This window comes from Macaca nemestrina, chromosome 10, assembly GCF_043159975.1.
Source record: "Macaca nemestrina isolate mMacNem1 chromosome 10, mMacNem.hap1, whole genome shotgun sequence".
Taxonomy (NCBI): Eukaryota; Metazoa; Chordata; class Mammalia; order Primates; family Cercopithecidae; genus Macaca; species Macaca nemestrina.
The window spans coordinates 57476440-57498399 of NC_092134.1; the positions used below are offsets into that span (position 1 = coordinate 57476440).

Genomic DNA, 21960 nt, shown 5'->3' on the forward strand with positions numbered 1-21960 from the left:
ACTCCTCATTCTAGCAGCAGTGGATATGGAGGGCAGCAATGTCATTTTCTCCTTGAAGGTCATAACCAGGAGAGAGGCATCTCTTCTTGTGTTTGTTTTCTAGGGCTGTAATAACAAAGTACCACAATCTGGATGGCTTAAACAAGGCATCTGTTTTCTCATGGTCCTGGAGGCTAGAAGTCTGAGATCAAAGTGTCAGTAGGATTGGTTTCTTCTGAGGTCTTTCTCCTTGGCTTGTAGATGGCTGTCTTCTCTCTGTATCCCCATGTGATCGTCCTTCTGTACGTGTCTGTGTCCAAATTTCTTCCAGTTACAAGAACACCAGTCATATTGGATTGGGCCTGCCCTTGGGACTTTATTTAATCTTAGTTACCTCACTGAAGGCCTTATCTCCAAATACGGGCACATTCTACTGTACTTGGGATTAGGACTTCAGCATATAAATGTTGCGGGGACACAATATAGCCCATAGCAAGACCCTACTGGCCAGATCTTTGTTCTACCATTGGATTTTACATCTGGAGGAAAATGAAACTATAAAAATAGAGAATAGATAACTACTGATTATAGACAAGAGCCACCAGATAGAGTTGGAGATAGTGAAATGGAAAGCTGACTATAAGGTAATAATATAGTTCAGTGTAGTTAATTAAAACAAAACAGCTGGGCACAGTGGCTCACGCCTGTAATCCCAACACTTTGGGAGACCGAGGTGTATGGATCACCTGAGGTCAGAAGTTCACGACCAGCCTGGCCAACATGGTGAAACCCTGTCTCTACTAAAAATACAAAAAAATTAGCCAGGCATGGTGGCACACGCCTGTAATCCCAGCTACTCGGGAGGCTGAGGCAGGAGAATCACTTGAACCTGGGAGGGGGAGGTTGCAGTGAGCCGAGGTTGCAGTGAGCCAAGACCACGCCATTGCACTCCAGCCTGGGTGACAAAAGTCAGACTCCATCTCAAAACAAACAAACAAACAACAAAACAAAGCAAAACAATACCACCACATTTCCCTGCATTGGGGTGAAAAAGTAATTCCTAACATATTGGGAGAACAAGGACATTTTCTACTCAAACGATAAATTAGGTTTCCATATTATTATATTACTTAAAGATGGATAATTTAAAGGCTGAAGAAAATGACAAAGATGTAGGAAAACAAATTATGGAGAAAAATCAAGAAGAATAAAAATTGTTTAGCTCAATGAGAGCTGAGAGGTGAAAGAGGAAGACTTGGAAAGGTCTGAGGATGGTAGCGTTATACTATGGGTTACTGGATATAGTGAATAGAGAGGGTGTTCATTTTCACTGATGTCAAACAACTTCTTACAATAAATTATAAAAGGAACAAGCACTCATATAAATGAGGGTTTTGGTTGATATAGAGCTTGAAGGGCTGATCTTCAGGATGTCCTCAGAAAGAGACAACAATGTTGAATTTTGAGAGTCTTACATTCAAACACATTAGAGATAAAAGGTTTGAGTATAAAATCAAGAATAGGAAATCATTGGCTATTAGGCGAGAAAAAATACTGTGATCTTCTGGTCTAACTTTCTTCTTTTATAAGGACCCACGGGGGTTTGGATTCCAACCCAAGGTCACTCAGCTAGTATGCAGAATTGCTGTGGCAAGTCTCATTTTTGTTCTTTTACTAACTTATTAAATGGGCTTAGGCAAGTTATTTAAATGCATAATATTAAATATAGATAGGTAATGCATGAACTGCAGGAAGGTGTAATGAGAATGTAATGATTTAAAATATTGATTCCTATGTAATTGAAAATGTACATGAGTCCCATGTGGCTCAAAAATCTTAGCATTTTAAAAAGGTAATTAAACTGAAAATGTGAACATGTGGCACTTTATTTAATGTCCTTTTTTGTAGAATCAGACCTGAGGGGGAAAATCTGTGATTTAAATGCTCTGCAGGCCCCCAGAGCACCCCATGTAATTGTGCTTTTATTGCAGCTATCTGATTTTCCAGCAAGAAAGCAAAAACCATAGGGTTATTTATTGTAAAAGGGCCTCCTATTGTTTCCTACCCCTTCTTCTTCATACGTAGCTTGGTTTTGCCTTTGTGAGAAAGTTTTATAATGAGAAAAATTTTGGGCTGGGTGCAGTGGCTCACGCCTGTAATCCCAGCACTATGGGAGGACGAGGCGGGCGGATCATGAGGTCAGGAGTTTGAGACCAGCCCAACCACCATGCTGAAATCCTGTCTCTACTAAAAATACAAAAATTAGGCCGGGCGCGGTGGCTCAAGCCTGTAATCCCAGCACTTTGGGAGGCCAAGACGGGCGGATCACAAGGTCAGGAGATTGAGACCATTCTGGGTAACACGGTGAAACCCCATCTCTACTAAAAAATACAAAAAAAAGCTAGCCGGGTGAGGTGGCGGGCGCCTGTAATCCCAGCTACTCGGGAGGCTGAGGCAGGAGAATGGCGTAAACCTGGGAGGTGGAGCTTGCAGTGAGCTGAGATCAGGCCACTGCACTCCAGTCTGGGTGACAGAGCAAAGACTCCATCTCAAAAAAAAAAAAAAAAAAAAAAAATGCAAAAGTTAGCCAGGCATGGTGGCGGGCACCTGTAATCCCAGCTACTTGGGAGGGTGAGGCAGGAGAATCGCTTGAACCCAGGAGGCAGAGGTTGCAGTGAGCTGAGATTGCACCACTGGACTGTAACCTGGGCAACAGAGCAAGACTCCATCTCCAAAAAAAAAAAAAAAAGAAAAGATTATTTTGTTATTTCATGCAGAAGGGCGAGTATTTAAACTATAGAAAGGAAACCTTTTTGCCATATAATTTTCTCTATTTTAATAATTTGTTCTTGTTGTCTTTCCCTTCTTCCTCAAATCTTGTTGTTGAACAACAGAATTATTATGTTCTGTGACTTGCTGTATCTTAAAAATAGAGAAAGCTATGTTATTGGTACATAAATTGAAAATATACAATAATACCTTTATCCAGTTAACTTTTTGAACCATAATTTAAAAAGTAAGCTTATTAACTTAGATGTAAGAGAAATTTTTGAAAGGCACATACTGAAATTGATTTGCTGAGCTTTGATAATGGTTCAAACTTTTTTTTTTTTTTTACCTTAGACATAGTGGAAAAAATCAAACTAAATCTTTAAAAATAGCACCCCAATTTCAGCAGAGCACAATCTTTTTAGCACATCAATTCATATGTAATTTGTTTTTATATTTCTCTTCGCATTTGGGAGAGCTTCTTTTAATTTGTACTCTTTTTTTAAAACGGTTGGATTCTGAAGATTTTATCCCTTTTTGTTTCCTTCAATCACTTTGTCACATCTCCTTAGCAACTTATAATTACCTACTGAGGAAGATAGTGCTTCAGTTTCCTAGTGAGAAAGTTGAGTATCTGAAAATTTGAGCTTAGTGTTAATCAAGGCTATTGATTTTTAAATTTGAGGGTTAAGTGTAAGGTTAAGTGAAAAAGTTTACTTTCTTCATCCTTTCTTCTTGTATGTGTAATGTATTTTCCAAGGTAGTCAGTCCTAAGGCAGGAGATTTGAGCTGACTAGGGGTCTTATCACCATGAAGAACTGACAAGTGGCCTAGGAGAGCACAGGAAGAGGATGGTGACTGAAAGGTGAACACCAGAACAGTGAAGGTAAGACTCAAACAACCAGCTCCCTCAGCTTCTACGGGATTACCCTTTAAGGCAAGGAATTCAACCTGAGGTTAGAGATTAGAGGAACCCAGACTGCATTCTAGGATGCTGGTTTATTGTCTTTGAGAGTAACTCTCCAAGTTGTGGCAATCTGAGACACTCTTCCAGTTTTTTCTGCATGAGAAAGATAAGAATAAAGAGGGCAAGGACATTCTTTTGTAAGCCAAATAAGGATTTTAATTCTGATGGGGAGAGGAGCCTCTTTCACCTCAGGAATGTTCATTAGTTCATTTTTATTCATTCATACACACATAACGCTATGTGGCAGGCATTATTTGAGACACTAGAAAACTTAGCAGAACAAAACTTCAGCCCTCATGAAACTTGCATTCTAATAAGGGAGGCAGAAAATAAGCATATATCATACAGCAAGAAGGGTTACAGACAAAAATAAAGTGGGGCTAGGACTGGCAGTGTGGTAGTGAGCAAGGGGCATGAATTATTGTAGAGATCAGGGAAGACCCCTAGGATAAGATGACCTGAAAGAAGTGTGGGAATGAGTCACAGACACCTGGGGAAGAGGATCTCAGCATGTGAGAAGAGGGCCATGTTTACTGTGTGCAAGGAGGAATATGGAAGCCAGTTTTGCTGAATCCTAATGACTGGGGGTGGTGGTGGTGTGGAAGATGATAAAAGAAAGATGGGGTTGTGGGGCAGTCAGTGAAGGATCTTGTAGATTCTTATAGGAAATTTTGCTTTGACATCTCCCAAAGGTGCTTCAACAGGAGCAGTTCCCGTGAGGATTAGCCATGCTGGGGTCTCTTGGACAAAAGGCTGGTTCTGATTGAAAAATTGCCTGAGTATATCTAGAAGTGTCAGGCTCCTCTGAAATCAGTTACAGTGGGATTGGCTGCTTAGGTATAATCTTTATAAGACTAAAAATTATAGGTTATTTGGTAGCTTGTTTAAAAGTGTTGGTCCCAAGAAAAAGTTTTGCCGTGTGTTATGGCAGAATTATTAAAAAACAAACATACATCCTCAAGTTGAGGTTTCTAAGCAGGCTTTTGTAAAAACAGGCAATTACTTGCTGGAGGCAGTTAATTGCATGCACAGATGGGTACTTGTATTACAAATTCCTCATTTGCACTTGTGATTACCCATTTGCAATAATTCATGAAATCTAGGGAATTCTTAGGTAAAAGGAAAGGTTTTAGGCATTTAAAAAACATATCACTACCATCAGAGGAGATGGGGAAAACAAGGAGCTAAATATAAAGCATTATTCCAAATGCTAAGTTTAGAGAACGTTTTCTGAAGCTCGTGGTTGTTGAGGGTAAGAAGTTTACCAAGTTGTTGTTTCCATAGACTCTCTCAGCTTTAAAAAAAAGAAAGAAAGAGAGAGAAAACAGTATTTCAGCATTTCTTATTTTATTTTATTTTTCATATAACTTTCTGCTAATGGTGGTCTCTGTCAAAATATTTCTAGTTTGATCATAAGTCTGGTTAGAAGAGTTTTTTCCTGAAAGAAATGCACTCAAAGTTCTTTGAAATTACATAAAATCATACATCTGAGTGAAAAGTGGATAAAGATCCCCAGTCTTCCAAGGTTGTGGTAAAATGTCAAGGAGTCTTGTTTTTAGAAGCTGTTATCATGGCAACCCAGTGCTATGATAAATGAACAGTGAGTATCAACAGAAAATGAAAGAAATTCCCCTTCCCATCAAAATATGAGCACTGCCTTGAAGAAATATTTCTTCTTAAAATATTTAATTTTTATAGAAGTAATTCTGAATAATTGAAGAGCCTAAAATAAATGCTTTGTGAGGAAAACTGTCCTATACCAAGATGTTCCCATGTGCTATGTCAGCCTTTAGTACTGAAAAAGGAATGAACCTGTCAAACTTTCTATCCTATGGAAGCTACAAACAACTTTTACTCTAATTCCCTCAAGATACTGCACATGATTTGTTACTTTATTTTGACAGTTGGATTGAATGTCCAAAACATTTTGGGGAAAGAAGGCAGGGAATAACCCATCTCATGGAAGCAATTTAATTGGGGGTACAATAGCTTGAAAGCCTACAGACCCTGAATTTCCTTTTGGCTTTAGAGTACTGCTTAGGGATGTGAGATTGAGGAGCTAGGGTCTTCAGCCTGAGAGATCTAGCATAATCCTTGATTTGGGGAATTCCCAGTGAAGATCGGGTCAGTTCTTGGAGTCTTTTGTGGTCGTCTATTCTTGTGTACATTACTCATGCACCAAGAAGATCCAAACTTACAAAGCATTGTATTGGTCAAGATAAGCTAAGCAGTGCTGCAGTAACAAATTATCCCCAGATCTCAGCAGCCTAAAGCAACATAGGCTTAATTATCTTGTGCTATGTGTTCATTATGTGTCCATACCTGGGAGCTAGACTCACTCTGGGACCTAGACAGATAAAACACTATCCATCATTAATACTGAGCAGTGGGTCATGCCTTTAATCCCAGCGGTTTGGGAGGCTGAGATGGGAGGATTGCTTGAGCTCAGGAATTAGAGACTAGCCTGGGCAACACAGCAAGATTTCATCTCTACAAAAACAAAAACAAAAACAAAAAAAGCCAGGCTTGGTGGCACATGCCTGTGGTCCAAACTACTTGGGAGGCTGAGGCAGGAGGATCACTTGAGCCCAGGAGGTTGAGGCTGCAGTGAGCTGTGATTGCACCACTGCACTCCAGCTTGCGTAACAGAGCAAGACCCTGTCTCAAACGAACAAACAAACAAGCAAACAAACAAAAGCCTACTTCTGGTCACTGGGCTGGAGGAATGGAGAGAGCCCTTAAAAGTCTTGAATTATCAAGTAAATGCTCTAAGAAGAAATTTATTTCCCTTCGGCTCACAAGTCATTGGCTATAAGTAGTTATGTGGTTCCACACAACCATGAGGGGGCCAGAAAAGGCAATCCTATCCTGTGCCTGGAAATAGGGAGAACCAGAAATATTTGGCAAACAGCACTAACAACTATCACAAGTGGTTTTAGATGGAAATGAACCCCATAGGATGCTCTTTCATTGATCTCAGGAGCCACAGGCTCATTGCTTGATATAGCCAAACTGGTGTCCATGAACTGTCTGCTTTTGAAGTGATTTTTCTTTCATCACATGATTTCCTAGAAGGAGGATTGTACTATGGTACTGAACGCTACAAGGTGCACATTTAAAAATTTTAACTTCCATGATGGGTAGTAGATTTTAAATAACTTTAGTGCCACCTCTGAGGAATTTCTGTAACATTTGAAAAAGAAATCTAATTGTGCTATTTGTGATTGTATATAAGATGATCAGAATTCTAAAGTCCCCCCTTAAAGCATTCAAAATTATTTAAACACTGGAGTATTTGGGCTGTTTCTCTTTGGTGGGAAACCTCATTTTATATTTTATCCTAGTTTTGAGGCATTTGACCATTTTGTTTTGGAAAATGTCAATAGATCAAGAATTGTGTTAAATCTAAAGACTCAGAATAGACTTGAATTGTTCAATTTTGTTAGCCAAACCAGCTCACAAAGTAGAAAAATTAAAGCAAAAATAGATAGTAGAAAAAGGAGACCCAGATAAGTATTTATTCTTGATGACTTCTTGATTTTTAAAAGCTGCATTCTAGCTTTGGTGACAGTGTTTCTTCAAAAAGGTAGATAGACAATGGCATCAAAAAATATTTGAGCTGTTGCCAATATCGATCTCTGGTTTCTTCTCACAGCGGACCTAGTGATAACACCAACTGGTATGGCTAAGGTAACAGTCTCTATTGTAGTCCAATATGGTTCATTTCTTTTTATTGCTGTGGTCAACTCTAAAAGATCTGCTTCTTGCTTTATGATCTTTATTGCTAAGTGCTAGTCTTTGATTAAGTATTGCTTAAAGTGCATTTTGACTACTGGGTTTTCATTCATTAATTTTTATGGTAGCCTTCGCTCCGTCCCAATGTGAATTGTCAGTTCTGACTGTGGGTGTGTAACGCTGCAGATCTCTATTTTCCCAACCTGAACTCGGTATTTCACCTCCTCCCCAGCAGCTGCTTGCTCTTGGAATTTATATCATGTGTTCTGGGGGATTAATGTTCTTTCCTGTGCCTGTGGTAATAGGTGGTATTTAGATGCCCTTTTCCCGGGAAAATTCACTTCCTACTTGCAATGGATGTTGAAATCTGTTTATTTGCATAGAGCCATGATAGTTTCTTGCTTGGCACTGTGGGGAACCATTAATATCCCGTGGCAACAGTGATTCCAGATGAAACTGTTTAATTGCTTCTTGACCATTATGGTTTGTGTTACAAAAGCATTTTCAAATATATTATTCATTTTTATCACTGCCTCTGCTACTTAACAGCTATACTATATTGAAAGAATTATCGGGATTTCTCATTTCCAAAATCTATAAAATCATTCAGCCTCTCCAATTTAAAACAAAGCCTGTACACTTTGCTTGTGCTGAAAAGTAACCCACATGCATGAATGAATGCTTAATAAATTCATATTTTTGATGGTGAAGGTGATCATATTGGAAAAAACCATCATGCATGAACCAGTTTTCCATTTTGTATAGTGGTCTACATTAATGAGCTCATGTACTGCAGGAAATTGAGGCTACCTGTGATCACAGAGAAAAGCCACAGAATTATGGAAGGTGAGAATTGGAAAGGACAGAGATGTTTTTTCAAACGTATAAAACTATGAAACCCTTTCTCTGTGGAAATCCAGTATGTAAACAGATAAGAACTGACCTGTTGTGGCTGAAGTATGTGGTGGGAATGGGGTCCTGGAGACCCATGTTTCCTTTCCCAAATTTATACCCTAAATACATGGTGTACAATTTGAAAACCACTGATGCTCAGTCAACTTTTGTAGATAGAAAATCTTAACCTAAAGAAGGTATGTGAATTCCCCAGGGCCAAGACAGACCCAATATCATACCCAGGTCTTCTCAGCTGCCTAATTTTGTCCTTTTCTATTATACTATGCGGTCTCTTAGCAATAAGAGAGTGTTTTGTGTAAACAAGAAGAGAATGAACATTTTGTGTTATTGTTACTCAAAGAAAAATGTGAAAACGTGAAAACAAAATCTTTTAGGATCATTAAATACATATTTTTTTTTGTCCTGGGAAGTTATCTCAGTTACGAAAAAGAAGCAAGCTGGCTTCAGCGAAGTCCCTGTAAAAGCAAGGAGAGGGAGAGCGTTCTGTGCAATCAGCCTCAACCTTTTTGCTCACCCTGAAGTCCTGCTTACGCTGTTCTTCTGATTGTGTGTGACCCGGTGTGAAATTGGAATGGAAATTTGTCAGAACAAGTCGGTGGAGCTTTCCTGCTCAGAAAGAGGTTATCTCAGTTCTTGGGGGAAAGGAAAAAAATAAAATGAAAAATATAAAGCAAAACAACCAACACTCCCAATGTCACCATATCCAAAACATGAAACCTGAAGCTGTTAATGCATTTTAACAGCTCCTCATCTGGAGAAAATTATATGTATTCTGATTTACACACAAATCAATAGTTGTCTGCTGTGATTGAACTATGCACTAGAGAACTGTACTCTAATTATATTCATGCCAGGCATCAAGGACAAATCCCCTGGGTTTTGAGTAGGTGTGAGACAGGAAAAAATTACCAGCCCAGCCATAGAAGATTAAAAAAAAAAAAAGTACCCACAAAGCTTTTCTTTCAGACCGGTGGGTTTAATTACATAGTCTTCATCTAACAAATAACAGTTCTCAAACCCTTGCTAAAATCATTGCATTTAAAATACATGTGTTTGCGGGGAGAGCAGGAAGGTTGAGGCTAATTGCACAGAACGCTTCCCCACTCCTTGCTTTTGCAGGGACTTTGCTGAAGCCAGCTTGCTTCTGTTTCATGACTGAGATGACTTCCCAGTACAAAATCTTTGTAAAACAGTTTCATTCACATCTCTGTAGATTCTCAGTTGTTTTACTTCTTTCTAATGGGATTAGATTTGTCTCCTGCTTCTTAAAATAAACTATTTTAAACTATTTTAATTTTAATCTGTTTTCTTCCATTGTGACATTTTAAAGTAGAACAATACAGCTTGTGATTCTGAAATTGCAAACCATACCCCTGCCCTGAAATGTTAAATTTCACATTGCAGTTTTCTGGAGAAGTTTTGGAACCACTGATTGAGGGTTGGACCAGGAATTTTTTCTTTACTTTGTCATGTAATACAAAAACAGCTCTGCTTACTCCAACACCTGGCCTACTATGTGCCAGGTGCGGTGACTGATTCTCTGAATACATAGATGAATAAGATATAGTCCAGCTTTTGAGAGGCTCTCGGTTTACTAAGTGATTTGGGCAATAATTAACCATATTAATTATTATTGTGTTCTTTTCACGCCAATAAGCTGTCCCCTCCCTCCTTCTCTGGCAGACACAGAATCCTCATTTTCTCCCTTGCTGTTGCTGGGAATTTCTCTACCATTCTCACTGTTGTCAGCCTCTACCATTGCAGGCACCAAGGACACTTGGGATCCTGTGAAGGGACAGTGAATGTCACCTGGGGTGGAGGCTGGTGTGAAAGGAAAATAGAAACTTAGGCCGGGCGCGGTGGCTCACGCCTGTAATCCCAGCACTTTGGGAGGCCGAGGCGGGCGGATCACAAGGTCAGGAGATCGAGACCATGGTGAAACCCCGTCTCTACTAAAAATACAAAAAATTAGCCGGGCGCGGTGGCGGGCGCCTGTAGTCCTAGCTACTCAGGAGGCTGAGGCAGGAGAATGGCGTGAACCCAGGAGGCGGAGCTTGCAGTGAGCCGAGATCGCGCCACTGCACTCCAGCCTGGGTGACAGAGCGAGACTCCGTCTCAAAAAAAAAAAAAAAAAAAAAAAGAAACTCAGGACCCCATTCGCTATGCCAAAAGGAAAAAATTAAGCTGAAAGCTGAGTCATGCCAGAAACTGCTTTTCCTTTTGTTCCTAAGCAGATAGCTATAGATAAAAGGTTAAATATCGCCACAGGTAGCTACTCTATGTTCATCTTATCTTGAGATGAATACATAATTGACTACTACCAAACCTGCTCCTTTTCTCTCGCAACATGTGGGTTACCATACCCTCCCTTTTCCCCCTTCAGTTCACTTTTTCCCTTTAAATATGGAAGCCCTTAAAATCATCTTTGGAGAAAGGCACAGACCACGCACTGTTTCTGTGATTCTGTGTTCTTTTCTCCTGGGCATGTCGTCCTTATCCTGGGAAAAATAAACTTCTAAGTTGATTGAGACCTATCTCAGATAGTTTTTGGCTCACAGCAGGCTCCCCACTTGCTCTGTCCAGCAAGTTGAGAGTTGGGACATGCTCACATGTGTGTAAAGTTTTAAGACGTGAGTAGTAAGTACATTTTAACTTAGTTTTCTGAGCTGCGCGTGAAGACCATGGAGAGTATTTTCTATGAAGGTAAAATTTATTTTTTATTTTTTATTTTAGTATTATTGTTATTTCCATAGTTTTGGGGGAACAGGTGGTGTTTGGTTACATGGATAAGTTCTTTAGGTGTGATTTCTGAGATTTTGGGGCACCCATCACCCGAACAGTGTACACTGCACCCAATGTGCAGTCTTTTATCTCTCAACCCCCCTCCCACCTATCCCCACAAGACACCAGAGTTTATTATATCATTCTTATGCCTTTGTGTCCTCATAGCTTAGCTCGCACTTATAAGTGAGAACATACAATGTTTGATTTTCCATTCCTGAGTTACTTCACTTAGAATAATGTTCTCCAACTCCATCCAGGTTGCTGCAAATGACATTATTTTGTTCCTTTTTATGGCCGAATAGTATTCCATGGCATATATGTACCACTTTTTCTTTATCCACTTGTTGGTTGATGGGCATTTAGGCTTGTTCCATATTTTTGCAATCATGAATTGTCCTGCTATAAACATGACTGTGTAAGTATCTTTTCCGTATAATGACTCCTTGTCCTCTGGGTAGGTACCCAGGAATGGAATTGCTGGATCAAATGGTAGTTCTACTTTTAGGTTTTTTGAGGAATCTCCATACTGTTTTTCACAGTGGTTGTACTAGTTTACATTCCCACCAGCAGTATAAATGTGTTCCCATTTTATCACATTCCCACCAATATCTATTGTTCTTTGATTTTCAAATTATGGCCATTCTTGAAGGAGTAAGGTGGTATGGTATTGTAGCTTTAATTTGCATTTCCCTGATCATTAGTGATGTTGAGCATGTTTTTTCATCTGTTTGTTGGCCATTTGTATATCTTCTTTTGAGAGTTGTCTGTTCATGTCCATGGCGCACTTTTTTATGGGATTGTTTATTTTTTTTCTTGCTGATTTGAGTTTCTTGTAGATTCTTGATATTAGTCCTTTGTTGGATGCATAGTTTGCAAATATTTCCTCCCGCTCTGTGGGTTGTCTGTTTACTCGGCTGATTATTTCTTTTGCTGTGCAGAAGCTTCTTAGTTTAATTAAGTCTCGTCTATTTATCTTTGTTTTTGTTGCATTTGCTTTTGGGTTCTTGGCCATGAACTCTTTGCTGAGGTCAATGTCTAGAAGAGTTTTTCTGATGTTATCCTCTAGAATTTGTATGGTTTCAGGTCTTAGATTTAAGTCTATGATTCATCTTGGGTTGATTTTTATTTAAGGTGAGGGATGAGGATCCAGTTTCATTCTTTTACATGGAGCTTACCAATTATCCTGGCACCATTTGTTGAATAGGGTGACCTCTCCCTGACTTTATGTTTTTGTTTGCTTTGTGGAAGATCAGTTGGCTGTATGTATATGGCTTTATTTCTGGGTTCTTCATTCTGTTCCATTGGTCTGTGTGCCTGTTTTTATACCAGTATTATGCTGTTTGGGTAACTATAACCTTATAGTATAACTTAAAGTTAGGTAATGTGATGCTTCCAGATTTATTCTTTTTGCTTTGTCTTGCTGTGGCTATGTGGGCTTTTTTTTTGTTCCATATGAATTTTAGGATTTTTTTTTTTCTATTTCAGTGAAGAATGATGGTGTTATTTTGAGGGGTATTGCACTGAATTTATAGATTGATTTTGGCAGTATGGTCATTTTCACAATATTGATTCTGCCCATCCATGAGCATGGGATGTGTTTCCATTTGTTTGTGTTGTCTATGATTTCTTTCAGCAGTGTTTTGTAGTTTTCCTCGTAGAGATCTTTGACCTCTTTGGATAGGTATATTCCTGATGATTTTAATTGTTTTGCAGCTGTTGTAAAAGTGGTTGAGTTCTTGATTTAATTCTCAGCTAGGTCGCTGTTGGTGCACAGCAGTACTATTAATTTTTGTACATTGATTTTGTATTCTGAAACTTAACTGAATTCATTGATCAGATCTAGGAGCTTTTTGAACAAATCTTTAGGGTTTTCTAGGTATACCATTATATCATTGGCAAACAGCAACAGTTTGACTTCCTCTTTACCAATTTGGATGCCTTTTATTTCCTTCACTTGCCTGATTGCTCTGGCTAGGACTATGAGGAAGAAATTTAACAGAAGACTAAAACAGATAGGAGTTTGATTATATGGGTTTAGTCTTCTCAGAATGGGGTTTAGCTTTCATCAGCGTATAAGGCAAAGGTTGAGTCCTAGCTGAACGTGGTTAGAAGCTATTTTGTTTGTCCCACAGAATATGGCAGTGTTGCTATTTATAAATTTGAGTAAGAGCTGGCTGGGTGTGGTAGATCATACCTGTAATCCCAGCACTTTGGGGGGGCCGAGGCAAGTAGATCACCTGAGGTTCAGAGTTCAAGATCAGCCTGGCCAACATGGTGAAACCCTGTCTCCAATAATAATACAAAAAAATTAATGGGGCATGGTGGCGCATGCCTGTAATCCCAGCTACTTGGGAGGCTGAGGCAGGAGAATCACTTGATCCTGGGAGGTGGAGGTTGCAGTGAGCTGAGGTCACACCACTGCACTACAGCCTGGGCAATGAGAGCAAAACTCCATCCATCTCAAACAAACAAACAAACAAACAAACAAACAAACAAACAAAAAACCCAAGAAAATTGAGTAAGAGGACAACTTTTTACATTTGAGGAATTTCACATGAAATCTAAAGTCTGGCTTTTCTTGAAAAATCAGAAGATCTGGTTATGTGCATAACACATGTCAGCTAGTAGCAGTTGTCTGGTAGAAGGACTATGCTGTTTCCAGTTTACTACCAGGGCCTCAGTGATTTGTGTTATTTGAATAACACAAAGACTTTTCAGATTCACCTTTGTAGGCTAGTGGTAGGTTCCATTCTAGTCAATAATCAGTGGAGAAATTGTTGCTCCTGATTTGCTCTGAAATTGTTGAACTGATTTGCTCTGAAAAGTTTCCACTGTCCTTAGGCATGTGTAGTTCTGATTGGGTGCTCATTATTTCTGCATAAAGCTGCTGTGGTTTTTTCCAGCTGATATAAAGCATCCAGAGCCATTTAGACAGATCACATGTGAGCCAAAGCACCGTCCATCTCCCACCCAACTCCTCTTTGCCACAGTTACTCTTCTATTTTCATGGTCTGAAATGTCCACTAGGAAAATAATAGTATGTTTGGGCTGGACATGGTGTGTCATGCCTGTAATCTCAGTACTTTAGGAGGCTGAGGTAGGATCATTGCTTGAGGCCAGGAGTTCAAGACCAGCCTGAGTAACATAGCAAGACCTCATCTAAAAAAAAAAAAAGAGAAAAAGAAAAAAGAAAATTACAAATATAAAAAGAATAGCATGTTTGGCAAGGTGTAAATTTAATAGTAGAAGACATTGTCCCTGGTGTTACGGTGAAGATAGCTGGAAGCTCTTTCATATATATATATTTTTTTGAGAATTAATATTTGTTGAGCCCATACTTGTTGCTAAACCCTGAAGATAGAGTCATGAATTAAAGTGATAAAAATATCTGCCCTTCTGCTTTCTACATTCTAGAAAGGGAGACAGGTGATAAATAGCATTATGTCAGATTACACTAAGTATATAGGGGACTAGGTATAGTGTTGAAGGGGGTAGGAGGATAAGGCAGGAATGAGGAAAGGACATATCAGGAGTGGGGAGTTGCAATTTTATATAAAGTTGCCAGAGAACTTTATTCAAATATCTTTACTCAAATGCCCCTTTCTGAGTAAGACTGGAAAAAAAGTGAGGGAAACTTCCATGCAGATATTGCAGGGAAGAAAGTGCCGAGAGCAAAGTACAAAGTCCCAAAGAAGGAGCAGATCTGGTGGTGGGAGGCTAGAAAGTTCACGGGAGTCCTTGTTGTCCACAAAAAGAGTCAATCTCTGTAAAATGTTTGAAGAGATTTATTCCAAGACAATGAGGACCAATGGCCTGTGACACAGCCCCAAGAGATCCCAAGAATACATGCCCAGGGTGGTCAGGCCACGTCTTGGTTTTGTACATTTTAGGGAGACATACAACATCAATCAATACATGTAAGATGTACATTGGGTTGGTACGGAAAGGCAGGACAACTGAAGTGGTGGGGCAGGGAGTAGTTCCGGGTCATAGGGGGATTTGAAGATTTTCTGATTGGCAAATGATTGAAAGAATTTTATCTAAAGACCTGAAATTCATAGATGGGAGTATCTCGGTTAAGATAAGGGGTTATAATCCCAAGGCTCTTATTATAACAGATGAAGCCTCCAGGTAGGCTTCAGAGAAAATAAAATTGTAAATGTTTCTTATCAGACTTAGAAAGATGCCAGACTCTTAGCTAATTCTCTCCTGGATCAGGGAAAAGACCTGGAAGGGGAAAGGGATTCTCTACAGAATGTAGATTTTCCCCACAAGAGACGAAGAGCTTTGCAGGGTCGTTTCAAAATATGTAAAAGAAACACATTTTAGGGTAAAATACTCTGATTTTTTTCAGGGCCTGCTATCTGTCCTGTGATGCTATACTAGAGTCAGGTCAGAATTTAGTGTCTTATTGCTACAAAAAGTCTTAAGATCTCTGTTTTAATGTTAATAAAATAATGGTCAGTTGTACCTGAATTCCAAAGGGAGGAGGTTATAATGAGGCCTTCACTTCCCATGGAGGCCTGAACTAGTTTTTCAGATTAACTTTGGAATGCCCATGGCCAAGAGGAGGGGTCCATTCAGATGGTTTGGGGGGCTTAGAATTTTATTTTTGTTTTACATTGTCATCACGGTCTGGATTTCTGCTTTTGTTCCAAGTAGCTGAGCAGCCTTGGTGGGTGGGGGCAGCGGAGGAGGACATCTTCTAATGTAGGCTGCTCAGCAGGCTCACTATGGCGGCTGTGCTGAGAATAGACTGAAGCAGCGGGAGTGGGAAGAGGGAGGGCAGTCATCAGGGGCTGCAGTGATTCAGGTGAGGGACAGCAGCCAGTAGGACTAAGCTGGCAGCACATTTGGAGTATATTTAGACAGCTGGAGTATATTTAGACAGCAGAGCTGATGGGCTTTGTTAGTGGGCTGAATGTGAAGTGTGAGACGAAGAAAGGAGTCAAGGATGACCCAAGGTTTTGACCCAAACAGTTGAAAGAATGGAGTCGCCATTAACTGAATTGGGGAAGACTGCAGGAGGAGCAGGTTGGGAAGGGGTGAATATCAGGAAAGTTAGTTTTTTTTTTGTTTGTTTTTTTGATAAATTTGAGGTACTTCTTTTTATTATTATTATTTTTTTTTTCTGTCCTCACAATCTGTTCCCATGAAATGCTTATTAGATATTCAAGAGGATGTTGAGAAGGCAGTACATCCTGGTTACTTCAATTAAGGTACTTTGCCTGTATAAATGTACTGTAGAAATTCTAAATAATAATTAAGTATAACCTTATTCTCATGCAATTAGGGAAAGATATGGTAAAAAAAAAAAAAAGATATTTTCAACATTCAGAAAACTTGCAAGGGGGGCCAATGTTAATAACTTTCAATTTAACACTAGATTCTTCTATTATTAATGAAAAATTTAAAAATCATCATAAAAACTAAATAGTCATTAGAAATCACCTTGGGCTGGGAGAATAATTTTTTACTTCAATAGACTTTAAATAAATATTGAATGCTGATAATAGAGACATACAGAAAGTCAGTGGGAAATGTGCATGACTCACAAAGTAAGCAGGGAGGGCTTTTTAATCAAATTAAGTCCTTTTACAATAAAAGTTCTTTGCATGTTCCTATGATTTTTTGAAATGAAAGGGTTTCTTAGAAATAACCTCATTAAGCTGTAGTGAGACTAGCCAGGACACATAATATTATTTCTAATTTATAGATCTGGCTGGGGAGGAAGAGACGATTCACAATAGAGTTGCTATGTTTCTGGCGACTCAATGGCTAAACAAGGTTTAGAAACTGCATTTTTTCATTTCAGATAAGTTACTTTCTAGCTTAACTAAATTGTTTTCTTTCTTTTCTCTTCTGTAACAAACAGAAAAATGCCTTGTTTTGTTTCTTTTAATGTCTCCTACCCTTTTAGCTATAAAGGGTCATATACAAGAGAGTTTCACATTAAAGGAAAGATTTGAGCTCTGAGTATAACTTAGTTTTCATTCTCTAAGTTTCAAATTGTGGACAGACTTATGCATTCTCCCCTCAAAATGTGTGTGAAGGACAGTTCCTTCCTCTAAAGATTCAAATAGCAGGCTGGGCACAGTGGCTCACGCCTGTAATCCCAGCACTTCGGGAGGCCGAGGCGGGTAGATCACCTAAGGTCAAGAGTTCGAGACCAGCCTGGCCAACATAGTGAAACCCTGGGTCTCTACTAAAAATACAAAAATTAGCCGGGCATGATGGCGCACGTCTGCCGTCCCAGCTACTCAGGAGGCTGAGGCAGGAGAATCGCTTGAATCCAGGAGACGGAGGTTGCAGTGAGCCGAGTTCGCGCCTTTGCATTCCAGCCTAGGCGACAGAGTGAAACTCTATGTCAAAAAAAAAAAAAAAAAAAAAAAGATTCAAATAGCTAAAGTGAGTCTATTCCTGTTGTCAATTTATGGCAAGAATATCATACTATTTTTAATACTGATATAATATAAAATGTGGCCAGAGGTGTAATTAGTTTGTGTCCAATTTTTGGTATTATGTATATCTGAATGCAAGAGATTAATTGTTAACAACAATGAATGTTATAACGAATGGGCACAAACATTCATTGTTGACTGAATCTCTTGTTAAACAGAAAACTCCAGTCGGAGAGGCAATGGCCTTTGATAGAGGTAAGGCCAATGTGTTCTAAAAATATATCAAAATTCTTTGGTTCCATGGTGGAAAATGTGCCTGTAAATAACCCCTGTGCCACATCCTTCTATTTACATGATCCCAGAGACAAAAACAAAACAAACAAACAAACAAAAAACCAACAAAAAAACCCCACCTTCTTTGCTTGCCCTAGTTAGAACAATCAAAGGGAGGGCAAGGACTCTTATTGGCTAAATTTGTGTCACATGCCCACTTCTTGGACCAATCACTATCACAAGGGCCACGGGATTCTGTGATTCATTGGATCTAGCTTCTGTGGCTGGAGGGCAGCAACTGTAATTAAAGACACTGCAGACTCACACAGAGCAGGTAGTATGATAAGAGCCGTTTCTCAAATGAAAGAGGAGTGAGGCTGTTAAGGGAAGGGAGGCTGAGAAGGCCATAGTAATTGATGTTTGCTAACCAGTGACCAGAGTCAGTGCGCCTAGAGGGGGAGTCAGAGATGGTTTCCTGAAGGAGGTGTTACTCAAACTGAAGAGTTTTTTTTTTCTTTTTTTTGAGATGGAGTCTCACTCTGTTGCCCAGGCTGGAGTGCAGTGGTGCAATCTTGGCTCACTGCAACCTCTGCCTCCAGGGTTCAAGCGATTCTCCTGCCTCAGTCTCCCTAGTAGCTGGGACTACAGGAGTGCACCACGACGCCCGGCTAAGTTTTTGCAGTTTTAATAGAGATGGGGTTCCACCATGTTGGCCAGGCTGATTTTGAACTCCTGATCTCAAGTGATCCACCCACCTCGGCCTCCTAAAGTGCTAGGATTGCAGGCGTGAGCCACCGTGCCTGGCCAAACTGAGGAGTTTTAAAAATATGTGCTAAGTATTGAGGAAAGAGTAGGCATTCTCCAGGTGTTTGTGTGTATATTCGTATGCAGACACAGAAGAGGCTAGTGTGGACCAGGCAAAGGGAACAGCGTATGTAAAAATATAAAGGTGGGCGAAAAGAAAGTGCCTTTTTAGAGAACTAAGGGATTTGGTATGGCTGGAGCAGAAAGTAAGATTATCAGGTAGCAAGAAATGGAGAGCTTTGATATCTTGGGATGGGAAATCACCTATTGAATTTAAATCAGTGAATATTTATGGAATGGAGTACTTCTCAGTGCCAGTGCTCTTCTATGCATTCACATGTATTAGCTCATTTAATCCTTACACCAACTCTATGGAATAAGGAAGGGTGAGTTAAAAATATTTACCAACTGGCGTGGACTGGTCCTCATTGGCAGCCATCCTAGCAGGATGGATGCCAGCTGTGAAGCACTGCTACCCACCACTGCCACTGTGCGTATCGGCAACTGCTGGCCCTGGATGTGGGCACTCTCATGATTCTTGTTTTGCAAATGAGAAAGCTAAAGCACAGGCTTGTTAACTTGACCAAGCATGCATGGTCTAATAGAAGAACTGGGCTTCAAACCAAAGGCATCTGGCTCCAGACCACATGTCTGCAAGGAGTGAATATCAAATTCATTTGTTAGAAAAAGAACTTGAGAGAGTGTAAGTCTCAGGGAGACAGGGACTGTGTCTGTGTTTGTTTTTCATTATATCCCAGCACTGTTCCTGACACATAGTAGACACCCAACAATATTTATTGAATATTATTTACTTATGATAGAAAGCTCACTGCGAGAAAGAAAGTTCTGAGAAGGGTGGCTGGGCGCTGTGGCTCATGCCTGTAATCCCAGCACTTTGGGAGGCTGAGGCAGGTGGATCACCAGAGGTCGGGAGTTCGAGACCAGCCTGACCAACATGGAGAAACCCTATCTCTACTAAAAATACAAAATTAGCCGGGTATGGTGGTAGGCTGTAATCCCACCTACTTGGGAGGCTGAGGCAGGAGAATCGCTTGAACTGGGGAGGTGGAGGTTGCGGAGAGCCGAGATCGCACCATTGCACTCCAGCCTGGGCAAAAACAGTGAAACTCCATCTCAAAAATAATAATAATAATAATAATAAAAGTTCTGAGAAGGGCAAATAAGGCTAAGGCATTAGCCCAGACGAGAAAATAATAAAGGCTTGAAGTAAAGAAACAATATCACCTGTATACCAATTGGAAGATATAAAAGGGGTATTAATATTGCAGAATTTAGTTACTGGATGTGGGAGTGAGCCCCAGGTTTCTATTTTGAACAACCAGGTGGGTGATATTGCCATTCACTGAGATAGGAAATACAAAAATAATAGATTGTTAATGGTGGTTAAGGTGAAGGTGCTAAGAGCTCCTTTTTCAGATGTGGAGTTTGAGTGTTGATAACTGCCTAGGAGGCAGTTGTATGTGGAATTCAGAGAGAGACCAGCACTGGTGATGTAGATCAGTAAAAAGTTAGGATATGGTTGAAGGTTTAAAGGCATAGGGGTGGATAAGATCATCCAAAAAGGGTAGGCAATTGACCCTTGAACAACATGGGTTTGAACTGCCGGTTCACTTACACGTGAATTTTTTACATGTAAGTAAAAAATAGAAAATACAGCATTCAAGGGATGTGAAACCCACTTTTCCTATTCGAGGGTTCCTGGGCCTACATTTCCTATTCGAGGGTTCCTGCAGGGCCAACTGTGGGACTTAAGTAGGTGCAGATTCTGGTACAGGATGGGGAGTGGGTGGCCGTGGGGTGGTGGCTGGGAGGAGGCATGAGGAGGCTGGTTCTCGAACTCCCTACACAGTGGATAATTCCCCACATATCCACTGTGTAGACAGAAGGGGCTGGAGGATGGACCCTTGGGGCCAGTGAAAGAAGAAGAATCCCAAACAGAGAACGAGAATGAATGTCTAGCGATAGAAGAGGAGAAACCAGAGAGTGTGTTGTCAGTGAAGCTGAAATTTGTAGGGGCATCAGCATGTGTGGTTTTCTGATTTCCTCCAACAGCACTGAGCACTCTGGATCTAAATGTGGAAAAAGTGGACAGGCAGTGGGATTGATTCAGAGTTTGGGATTTTCTGGGCAGAAGTGGCTGACTATAGGCAAGGGAGTTGCAAATATTAAGAGACACTGAGTGTTGGATCTGAGGCCAAGGCAGGTAGGGCAGGATGTGAGTACAGGAGGAGTTTAAGTTGGTCAAAGATGGGAGGTCAAAGAGAGGGTGTGGTGGATTTAAAGGGCCCAAGGATCTGAAGGGATAGGAAGTTGTGGTCAGAGTTGGGTAGAGGGGTGCTAAATTTCGGATCCAGGTGGTAACAAGGTCCAAAGGTGTGGTCGTGGGTCATGGGTGTGAGGGGCTGAAGTGCAAGGGAAGTATATTAGGGGTATCCAGAGAAACAGAACCAATAGGGTGTGTGTGTGTGTGTGTGTGTGTGTGTGTGTGTGTATCTCTCTGGACAGAGAGAGAGAGACCCAGAGAGAGAGAGAGAGAGAGAGAAATGGAAATTGGTTGTCTGATTATAAGGAATTGGCTTATGCATGTATAGAGGTAGGAAACTCCCAAGATCTGTAGCATCAGTCAGCAAGTTGGAGACCCAGGAGAGCTGATGGTGTAGTTCAACTCTGAAGACCAGCAGCCTTGAGACCCAGGAAGAGCCAATATTTCAGTTTGAGTCTGAAAGCAGGAGACTTCTCTTTTACTAGGAGGAAAGTTTGCCTTTTTGCTCAATTCAAGCCTTCAGAGGATTGGATGAGGCCAACCCACATTAGGGAGGGCAAACTGCTTTACTCAGTCAACTGGTTTAAATGTTAGTTTCATCTAAAAATACTCTAACTGAAATACCCAGAATAATCGTTGATCAAATATCTGGGCACCTTGAGACTCAGTCAAGTTGACAGATAAAAGTAACCATGCCTGGAAATAACTTGTCTGCTCCAGAGTTTCTGTACTTGCTTTGGTCTTTTTGTCCTTGGCTTTCTAGATCCAGGTTCCCACTTTAGCTCCTGCCTTTGTCTATGGACTGCAGAAACCTAGTCTACCCATTAGAATTGTACTGGGAAGCTTCTGTTAAGATTGAAGTTGAGACATGGGAGTGGAGTCTGAGTTGTGACCCAACTCTATGAGGAATGCTTATAGGTCTGCTATTACAAGGGACATCTAGAAGCATTGCTACTTGTAATTGTTTTGTCTGTGCCCAATACACAATTCCCATAGGAAAATCAGGGCTACACTATTTCCTCAGAGCAGTTAAGGACCAAAGAAAAAAT

General features: G+C 40.3%; 1 protein-coding gene across 13 annotated transcripts in view; it reads left to right on the plus strand.

Annotated features, from left to right (window-relative positions):
- The window catches only part of LOC105473335 (KRR1 small subunit processome component homolog), a 443099-nt gene that overhangs the window by 51693 nt on the left and 369446 nt on the right, over positions 1–21960 (plus strand). For 2 of the 13 annotated variants that reach the window (XM_071071411.1, XM_071071418.1), the window contains one exon: positions 3513–3634. The exons of the other annotated variants lie outside the window; for them this stretch is intronic. The gene's annotated coding sequence lies outside the window, so the exon portion shown is untranslated. The remainder of the gene's footprint in view (positions 1–3512; positions 3635–21960) is intronic. 13 annotated transcript variants of the gene reach the window in all.